The sequence below is a fragment of the Megalobrama amblycephala genome, linkage group LG4 (genome assembly GCF_018812025.1).
Source record: "Megalobrama amblycephala isolate DHTTF-2021 linkage group LG4, ASM1881202v1, whole genome shotgun sequence".
NCBI classification, from domain to species: Eukaryota; Metazoa; Chordata; class Actinopteri; order Cypriniformes; family Xenocyprididae; genus Megalobrama; species Megalobrama amblycephala.
Window position 1 is genome coordinate 21,391,515 of NC_063047.1, and position 11,222 is coordinate 21,402,736.

The window sequence follows — 11,222 nt, forward strand, 5'->3', positions numbered from 1 at the left end:
TTTGTCAAATGTAGGCCTACTATCATTCAGTGGATAGTGTTAAGCATACAATTAAAAAGCAGAGAGTGTGTTGGTATCCTGGCTGGGTTCATGGAATGTCCAGAGAGTGTCAGTTTAATAATGGCGGCAGTTGTCTTTGGCATAGATACGTACTGCTTACATGTGAGGTCAGTTTTGGTGAAGCTGCCACAGAACTGAAGATAGATCAAAACAGGCCCTTTTTCATGATTAATGAGTATAACCCCAAAGGTGGTCAAGGAATCAACCATGAGGATGAGATGAAATACTGCTTTGCTGACTGTAATGATAAAACAGACGTCCAGACGCTCCAGTTTATGGAAGATTCCGTTTGATCGTGCTTTCCTCTTCGGCTTTATGGATTCAAATCAAAGAAAAATCATTAGTTGGTGCAAAAATACTCTTCTTGTAAATGCTATCTTCGTTCATTAAATGAATATCTGACTTATGGGACACCAAATTCATCTCTTAGTAAATATTTTTGTAGATTATACATCTGAAAATACTTACAGATCTGAGTTTTGAATGGCAAATCCATTAGAGAAATATAAAACGTCTGCAGTTAAAGAAAAATAAGCTTTTAGTACTCTTAACTGTAAAATTCAAAAACCTGACTCGTGTCTTTTATTGTGTCCTGATCAAAGTGCTGTTGGCAGTATTTTGCTCAGGCCCTGACTGGAGTGGAACACATGCTGAAGTGTATTTCATATTTCATATAGGGAGTTTCATTGTTTGCACAGAGCTTAGATGTAGACATGGCTGCTCATGTTGGCCGGAGAACAGTGAGGAATGTAGTGGGCTCCTTGATAACTTCTCTCCTCTCAGCTGGGGTTTTTACAGCCCCTCGCGCTGGCTGCGGGACCCTGCTGAGCAGAACGTCCCTGAGGTTAGCTGGAGGTGCCCTCGACCTGACTGTCCACACCGCCTCGTAAATCTGCCTGTCCTGGACCAACACTTATTGTTCAGAAGGAGAGTTGTTTGCCAGGATTAAGTTTCACCCTCAGACAAGTTGTTTGAGCAGTCAGTAGTGTTTAAATGTGCCTAAGGGTACTGGAATGTGTCAGCCATTATTACACAGCTCTCTGGAATACTTGATTCTGATTGGTCAATCCATGGCAACACCGTGGTGCATGTCCACAGCAGCGAGAGAACTCCACTTAGTGTCGCTCCAAATGCCAGAAAGCTTCTGCTTCACGATGTGTCTGTGTCTGTAGTGAATGTGATTAATCTGTGGTCGTTTTTAGTACACGGCCCACATAATCATCATGTATATAAATGATTATAGTCAGAATGGTGCACACTTTATTTTCAAATGTCTAAAATAAAAAGCCAGTCAGTGAAAGCATCCAAATTGTATTTGAAATCTGCATATACTCATGTGCTGTATGTTCATCTTTTTGTTTGTTCGTCATCTTCACTATATTTTTCACAAAGCTTTATTTTGCTTCGCTTCTGCTATGATAAAGAGAAATCCACTTTTGCATTGCGTGTTCATGCATTTTGGGGGCGGAGCAATGAAGGGAGGAGTGTGGCCCTGTCCCAAATGGCGCACTTCATGTGGACTTTCAGTCTCGTGGACTTAAATTGCGCGTGCTCGCCAAGTCTACGAGTCCGTAGGCCGTCCCATTCAGCATTTTAATACTCTGAAGTGTGCTCAGCAGCGCCCCCTTTGAACCCTTGAAGCGGTCTTCCGCGAAGCCCGCATACATGCAGGCTCCGCACACTTTAACTACCCAGGAATCCTTGCGAAATGCCAATCAGACAACGGATGGGAGGAGATTTCGCTCAAGAGCAATTGATGACATGGCTGAGAAGAAAATATTTAAGTGTAGGTATCATTACGTTATACGGTTTTTATGACCTAGGTGTACATTTTACCAGTTGATACCTACAGTTTATACAAACATTATGGTCATCGACCAGTGGTTGATATCTCAAACATAATAATAGCGCGTTGAATAATACGATCGCATTATGATTCATTAAATAAGTAGAACCGAATGTCAGGGCTTTACTGAGTCATATGTAAACCTAGTATTTATATTTAAACCTGTAAATTCATCTGAAAATCACGCACATGTTTATTATGTGTTAAAATTGTAATCTTAGTTCAAATGGAACATTATGTATTATTACAACTGTATACATTATTTAAATAAGCATGTATATTGTCTAATGCCCAGGTGGCATAAGCAAAAGCAGGCTGTGTAGTTGACATGGAGATAATATTTTGCAAAAGAAAAGAAACCTGTTCTCGATGCTAAATATTATCCCCGAACCTGCAGCTCCTGTCAAAAAACAACTAGACCGCTATTTCCGGCGTGACGATCGAGTCTGTCCCAAAAATACCTCTCAATGCGCCCTCGTGGACTCGCGCCAAGGGCCCTATAGGTCTGCACTACATGACGTCACCAAAGTGTGGACTCTGAGGAAGTCCACAAGTCCGGAGTGTGCCATTTGGGACAGGGCCTGTGTTTGTTTAGGCTGATTTCAAATATCAACAGTGTTCAACAATGATTCTCAGAAATTTAATCAAAGTAGTTTTCCCTCCCTCTTAAAAAAAGACTTTTCTTCTCTAATGACGTGTTCCCCGACATGAGGGAGGGACAGCCTGTCACTCATGTGAGATCGCAGCAATTGCAAACCACAAGGATCCAACCATCAAATCAATTCCGATGGACAAAATCAAGTCCTGCCCAACATTTTACTATTTCAAGAAGCCACATAGACATCACAATAGGGAAGAAAAGACTAACGAAAAGACTAACGCAGTTTCATCCCGACTTCACGCTGAAGTGGAGCGAGCGGAACGGAGCGGGTATTTTAATTAATTCCTGTGGGAGCCGAGAAGTGTCAAAAAGATTATGCAAACAAAGAAATATTTGCAGTTGTTATATACATGTTAAATGGATACTTTTATTGTTAAAAAACTAGCTTACAAAAGTTTATTAAATTGACAACTTATCTTGACTTGGGAATTCGGAAACAAAGCTTGCATCTTTCCAACTGTAGTTTTGTGTGTATATGATAATTATAGTAGCCACATGCTGAAAAAAAACATTTATTAAACACACTCGCTACAGACACGCCCCAAAGTGTCATGATCACCTGCTGGGGTGCCCTTGTTAGCCACCAGAGGGCACTCTAACCAGGACTTTTGCATCACATTGTAGGACTCCATGTCCCATAACCCTTTGTTCCGGACTCCTCGTTGATCATTGCACACAGCTGTCTTCACTTATGTCATTAGTTTCTGCCTATTTATACCCGGATTGTTTCTGTCAGTTTCATAGAGGTTTTGCTATTGTTACACTGTATGTCTGAGCACGCTGTCTGGTTTTTGTTTTCATGTTTTATGGACTGGTTACTTGTGTTTTTGACCCTTTGCCTGGCTGTGACAATGATTCTGGTAGTGATGGCGAGATGAAGCCTCATGAAGCATTGAAGCTTTTCAGCCAAGTGGTTCACAAAAAGATTAATTTCTCAAGGCTTCATTTGCTCACAATACCACCTGGTGGTCAAAGAGTGTAAAACAAGTAGATACATTACAGATGACCTGATGTGATCTGTGAGACACTATTTTGCGGCAGTTATGGCCTAGAAATAACGGTGAAGAAAAAATCAATTTCCACAAAGACTTATATATTTATTTGAATGTAATGTTTATTTTCTGGTTGTATATAATGATTGTATAACTTAACTGTGTAATAAAGGTATTGGCTTCAAATGAATGGTGCTATCAAATGTGTGTAAACAAATTCTTTGGTCATAACAGCTGGGGCGATATTATTTTTCTAAAACCACAAATTCTGAGGGGATCCCATGGTTTATATGTCTGTCAAAATGTCGCGTCAAGATTTGAACCGCATCCAGTCGAACCATTCGAACCAGTCAGGCAGAAGCGAGGCTTCGAACGTCATCAATGACGTCATTGATCTAAAGCGACACAAGCCTCGATACGCGCTTCACTGAAAGCTTCCGGGATTTCTCGACACACGCTCCGAAGTCTCGGCACAGACTGTAACATCACTAGATTCTGGATTTTTCCTATTAAACTGCACTTGGATCTTATCAAAGTCTCAGAGCATTCTGTGTCACAAAGAGGAGTTTTGGCACTATATGTTACATGTACTGTCAATTCCACAATCCCCCTCGGCTCCTGTAAGAATAAGTGGAAAACACCCGCTCTACTCTGCTCACTCTGTGCCAGTGGGAAGACATGCAAAAAAAGGGTACTACTTTCATGTCTCTCATATCATACCACAGACTTGCTTTCTCATTTCATACAAAGACTTTAGATATACAAAGACGGTGCACTCGTATTACTATGAGTGAGAGAAAGACAAACGCGCAATATGAAGGAATAAATCCCACCTTCATAATAAAGCTAATTGCCGATTGGTAAAGTCATCACGTCGCTGCAGCTGTAGGTCCAGCTGTAATAGAAACAGTCAGTGTTCTGAGTTGCGTAGTTAGAGGCCAACAGACATTTTGTCATGTTTGGTCGGGTCTGTTGCCGTCCATCGGAGCTTGTTTTCGAAGGTGATTTCAAATATGAAATTTATTCGTAAACTTGGTAAACAGCTTTGGAGAATTTGATGTTTCCTCATTCAAAGAGATGTACTTGCATGACTGAAGTAGCTGCCCAAAAGGTGTTTCAAAGATGGCTGCCGAGTGAAACGACTTGCCTTAAAAGGACTTTGTTTCATTCAAGAGCAACTGACATCATATTGCGTCTCAATTAACGATTGTTGTGAAAATGATCATTTTTGTCAATGTTCGTCTTGTTACTTGGCCGTTTGTTTTACATTGTAATTTCCTTTAAGATAAAACAGGTAAAATTAAAAAGTCATTTCAACTCATTTAAGTATTTCATGCCCATATATTTATTTATTTGGTGAGTTTTATATAATAAACAGTACATTATGTCTTATATAAGCCAGATTTCCCTCACCTGCATGCTACACAGCAGGACAGAAAGTTGCATCCCAGGAAGGACTGTTTCCGCCTGGGCGCCAATATGCTCCCTCGGTGTGCTGCAGCAAATGGCTGTGTAGCAAAGCATTATGCAATGCCATAACTTGAGCCATACTTTAATTCCTTTGATTCCCCACGGACACAATTAAGATAGTCATGGTTGTAATTTTGACGCAGTGGTCCAAATGTGCTCACAGGCGGAGAAATGTCTTGCCAAAGGGGGGAAATATAAGGAGTCATGTCTCATTTATCTAGTGTACACAACACGGCCTCTGTAGCAAATCATCTTGTTATGTGCCTGGGTGTATCCACAGTGGAATTTCTTATCGTGGATCAATCCAGATTGTATTATTAATAAACAAACAAACTGTGCAGACTTCAGATAATGATATCACACATCTCTCACTTAGTTTGCATTAATAGTGGAAAATACAATCAACTGTAAGACTCTAGGTAGCACTGGAGAAAAATTCACTGTGATTAATGAGGGAAAAAAGTTTTTGGAATAGTGCAGTCATTAAATATTCATGGTCGTGCTTCCCGTGTTTGCGCTGGGTTATGTTAAATCACTTCGGGGATGAGGGTTTTCCACTTGACCTGTTCATATCCTGTTTTTCCCCCTTTTTCCAGCTTAAAGACTCGAAGGACACTAAAAATTCCTCATTACATTAGGTGCCCCCAGCTGTATTGTTTCATTACAGACTATATATATATATATAGTCTGTAATGAAACAATACAATACAATACAATACAATACAATCTGTGCCATGCTTAGTCTGATTTTCTTAAGCAATATCACACAAACAATCATGCTGTAGTACTGAATCAGCACGGCTGCAATTCGAGTGGAGGCCTGAGGCTGAGACCAGCACTATTGCAGGTATGATATTGCTTTTATATACAAGAGGTTAATATTGGACCACACAACATTTGACTTATTAGTTTGTGTTTTTCTCAACAGAAAAAGTTCCATGGCATTTTCCATAATGTCCATTTCCTGCTCAGTAATGAGAAACCAGCTTTTGGGTGCAGCTGAATGTAGCCTAAATCTTATTTTCTGCTCTCAAATCCATTTTTTGGTGAGGCTGTTCACATGACCTTTTAAATGTGGCCCATATCAGACACTTCTGGTGGTGACGAATTTTAGAAACTTTAGAAAACCAATCAGTTGAGTATCTGATTTATTTCCACATTTGAAAATGGCGGAGATCAGTTTTTAAAAATCAAATGAAATGTGCTTCAATGGTGTTCACACTGTGGTCCCATTAACAGATCTGTATCAGATGGCTCTGCAATTCCCTTTAGAGATATAAAACTTGATTACTTGGGACATGAGAGATACTTATTGATCACGTAAATACCACAATCAAGTAACTAACTTCAGATCGTGTGCTCAGTAAGAACTGATTTTTTTTTTTTTTTTTCAGTTCTTTTTTTTTTTTCAGACCTCACACCACTCCGTCTGCCCACTGTCTCTTTTCTAGCATGGACAGAATGTAGACATGACCAGACAATGGGAAGCAGTAATACACCATTCAAATAAACAAAGATTTGCAGAAGAGGCAAAAAAAGACATAGAGAATCTCTTGACGTAAAAGCATCTACCGCACACGCAGTGTCAATATGTAGTGTTTCTCTTCAACCGTGGGACGTCAGAGCATGCCATTTGGAGGATGTTTAAACAGAGATCTGCTCGTCTCTTTGCTCTAGCCTATCTGCCGCTCAGACCACAGGAATTCCAGGACAAGCCCTGCTTGGACCGGTCTCCTCATTATACTGGAGAACCGTAACTCTGAATCCTTTCTTTTGGATGGGTTTATTCTCAAAAGTATCATTAGAAACATGGAATAAGGCTAATACATATACGTATCCTTGCATTACTGCTCCAAAATATCAATGAAATGAAGCAGCAGTTTGCAATGAAAGTCCAAAAACAAGCACAACAATACCCCAACTAACAACTGTATGTTCTTAGGATGCTTTATACAAACCCGATTCCAAAAAAGTTGGGACACTGTACAAATTGTGAATAATAAAGGAATGCAATAATTTACAAATCTCATAAACTTATGTTTTATTCACAATAGAATATAGATAACATATTAAATGTTGAAAGTGAGACATTTTGAAATGTCATGCCAAATATTGACTCATTTTGGATTTCATGAGAGCTACACATTCCAAAAAAGATGGGACTGGTAGCAATAAGAGGCTGGAAAAGTTAAATGTACATATAAGGAACAGCTGGAGGACCAATTTGCAACTTATTAGGTCAACTGGCAACATGATTGGGTATAAAAAGAGCCTGTCAGAGTGGCAGTGTCTCTCAGAAGTCAAGATGGGCAGAGGATCACCAATTCCCCCAATGCTGCGGCGAAAAATAGTGGAGCAATATCAGAAAGGAGTTTCTCAGAGAAAAATTGCAAAGAGTTTGAAGTTATCATCATCTACAGTGCATAATATCATCCAAAGATTTAGAGAATCTGGAACAATCTTTGTGCGTAAGGGTCAAGGACGGAAAAGCATACTGGATGCCCGTGATCTTCGGGCCCTTGGACGGCACTGCATCACATACAGGAATGCTACTGTAATGGAAATCACAACATGGGCTCAGGAATACTTCCAGAAAACATTGTCGGTGAACACAATCCACTGTGCCATTCGCCGTTGCCGGCTAAAACTCTATAGGTCAAAAAAGAAGCCATATCTAAACATGATCCAGAAGCGCAGGCGTTTTCTCTGGGCCAAGGCTCATTTAAAATGTACTGTGGCAAAGTGGAACACTGTTCTGTGGTCAGACGAATCAAAATTTGAAGTTCTTTTTGGAAAACTGGGATGCCATGTCATCCGGACTAAAGAGGACAAGGTCAACCCAAGTTGTTATCAGCACTCAGTTCAGAAGCCTGCATCTCTGATGGTATGGGGTTGCATGATTGCGTGTGGCATGGGCAGCTTACACATCTGGAAAGGCACCATCAATGCTGAAAGGTATATCCAAGTTCTAGAACAACATATGCTCCCATCCAGACGTCGTCTCTTTCAGGGAAGACCTTGCATTTTCCAACATGACAATGCCAGACCACATCAATTACAACATCATGGCTGCGTAGAAGAAGGATCTGGGTAGTGAAATTTCCAGCCTGCAGTCCAGATCTTTCACCCATAGAAAACATTTGGCGCATCATAAAGAGGAAGATGCGACAAAGGAGACCTAAGACAGTTGAGCAACTAGAAGCCTGTATTAGACAAGAATGGGACAACATTCCTATTCCTAAACTTCTCCTCAGTCTCCAGACGTTTGCAGACTGTTATAAAAAGAAGAGGGGATGCCACACAGTGGTAAACATGGCCTTGTCCTAACTTTTTTGAGATGTGTTGATGCCATGAAATTTAAAATCAACTTATTTTTCCCTTAAAATGATACACTTTCTCAGTTTAAACATTTTATATTCTGAATAAAATATTGAAATTTGAAACTTCCACATCATTGCATTCTGTTTTTATTCACAATTTGTACAGTGTCCCAACTTTTTTGAAATCAGGTTTGTATATGGGTCAGTGACGTGACGGGTATTTTTTTTGTCCAAAGGCCTTAATTATAATAAAAACAGTACAACTGGTAGTACAACTAGATCGCTTTTATCGAATCCAAAAGGTTTTAATTATATTTTGCTACATATAAAGGTATTTTAAAGATTGTGAATTGTCATTCGGTTTAACCATCCAAAGGCCAATGCAGCCATTTTATTTGTGATTAAAATATCTTAAAATGTAATAAATGTATATATTTTTTATTGTCATGATTTTATAACATATTGCAAAATGGATTTCATTGATGTCATTCAGAGTAACCAATATAAAGGGACCATTTTGGATCAAGTCATGTGGTCAATATCATATGACAGGATGTGACATCATTCAGACACCTGCGAAGGACCACATGGTCCTGAGGCAAAGTAATTAGGTGTGTTCGAGCTCATGTGGCGCTGCGCAGACCGATCGGCAGCTGACTTGAAGCAGTGCATTCCGGTTAGTACTTTTGTCCGACTTGAGCTGGCGCTGAAGGCATGTGACTGTGACGTATGATTTCAAAGTACCGCGAGAGCGATTCGAGAGCAGCCATCTGAGTCAGCCAGCGCAGCATCTCAAGAGGAGCTGCATGAGTTCTGATGACGACACAGCTGTTTCATGATTGGCCGGTTTCACCACATGACAACGATCACGTGTGTTTCATGTTTATTGTCACGCCTTCAGTTCCACTAATGCTCACAAATCTGTACTTTTATAACAGTTAAAAACATTTTGTTAACAGTTTGTTAACATGTAATACAACTTAATTATATCTCCATTATGTTTTTTTTTACACTTTTAAAAACCTTATTCGTCAATGACCAATATATATATATATATATATATATATATATATATATATATATATATATACACACACACATATATATATATACACACACATATATATATATACACACACATATATATATATATATATATATATATATATATATATATATATATATATATATATATATATATATACACACACACACACACAACTTTGAAAAAACGTTCTGGGAATGTTCCTTGTTAGCTTGGAACGTCTTAATGTGAGATTGCCTAATCCACTAATACTAATTGCTGACTAATTCAGTTAGCAGTGAGAAAAAATGTAAGCAGTCAGTCACACTCTCATACCGGGCCATTAAGTCATTCACTGCCCAGAGGCAAGCCTCACTACACTTAATTAAGTCACAAGCCCCATTTATAACATTATTCTACACTTCACATTTCCATCTCTTTTAAAAGCTTTAATAAATGGAATATTTTGGATTTCAACAAACCCCTAACGACTTGGAGGGATTTTTAATGTGTCCTCCAGGGGAAAGGAGGCTGCGTCTGCTCTTCGGAGGTGAAAGGAAGTTTAGTGGAATGTCTGGAGCACAATTTGAAGTAATGGACTTGGGTCGTGTTATTATTTTGTTCCGAAAATCATTACTTTTACGATGTCACATTCTTCATTTTATTTGGACTCAAGTGGACTTATATTTCTCTTTACTCCTGGTTGGGGCCTATTCGGTTACTGATTTGCACATAGGTGACAGATACAAATGCTGAAGGGAAACAATTTTGTTTGCTTTGTATAAAAATCACCATGTGTTTTACACGTCTATTATGACTGAATTTTATAGAGTCTCATTCAACTGCTTTAAAAACATCTCTTACGCTTACTAGGTGTCCGTATCTTGGGCTTAGTTACTAAAATCAAATGCCTGTCCTTATGAGCCATTATTGGATGTTGGACTGTGGACTACTTGACTTCCAGACTTGAGGGCACAGTGCCTCTTCTAATCCCTATGAGGACTGTGGGTCCTATTAACCTGTCCCTGAGAGTTTGTTTTTACATGCATATGTGTTCGCTGCCATGGCCTCTTTTAAAAGGAAACAGGAATGTTGCCAAATGTGTTACCCCATACTGTAGATTGCTCTGAGAGGAAGAGGAACGAAACAACAGGGGGTGTCTGCTGTACAACAAGGCCAAACATCCAGCGCAGTCAGGGGCCAGATTGAAGAATGCACTCTGTATGTGTTAAATATTTTCAAAACATGAAACTCAACTCTTTAAAACATAGCTCATGCCGTCTCCCCGGTACCTGTCTTTGGATATTTGCATTCCAGTCACATCGGGGAAAGAGTGTGAAAGTGAAATGTTGCTATGTATGTGTTCACATATTTTGATGACACTTGCACCTCTGGTATTTTGTGCACCAATTTACATAGCTCATTATTCTCAGGACCTTAATTCAACATATCACTGATGGTGAAGTTATGTTAGAATTTAAAGAACTTAAAGAGTTGTTGTTTAAATTGTAAAATTTCATATTACTCAATTCAATCTATCTCTGTTCATCCCTAACAGGTCTAAAATAAAGATTTCTTCCTTTAGTTTTTTAAAAGATTAGTCCACTTTCAAATAAAATTTTCCTGATAATTTACTCACCCCCCATGTCATCCAAGATGTTCATGTCTTTCTTTCGTCAGCTGAAAAGAAATGAAGGTTTTTGATGAAAACATTCCAGGATTATTCTCCTTATAGTGGACTTCAATGGCCTCCAGACGGTTGAAGGTGAAAATTACAGTTTCAGTGCAGCTTCAAAGGGCTTTAAACGATACCAGACGAGGAATAATGGTGCGTTCACACCGGACGCGA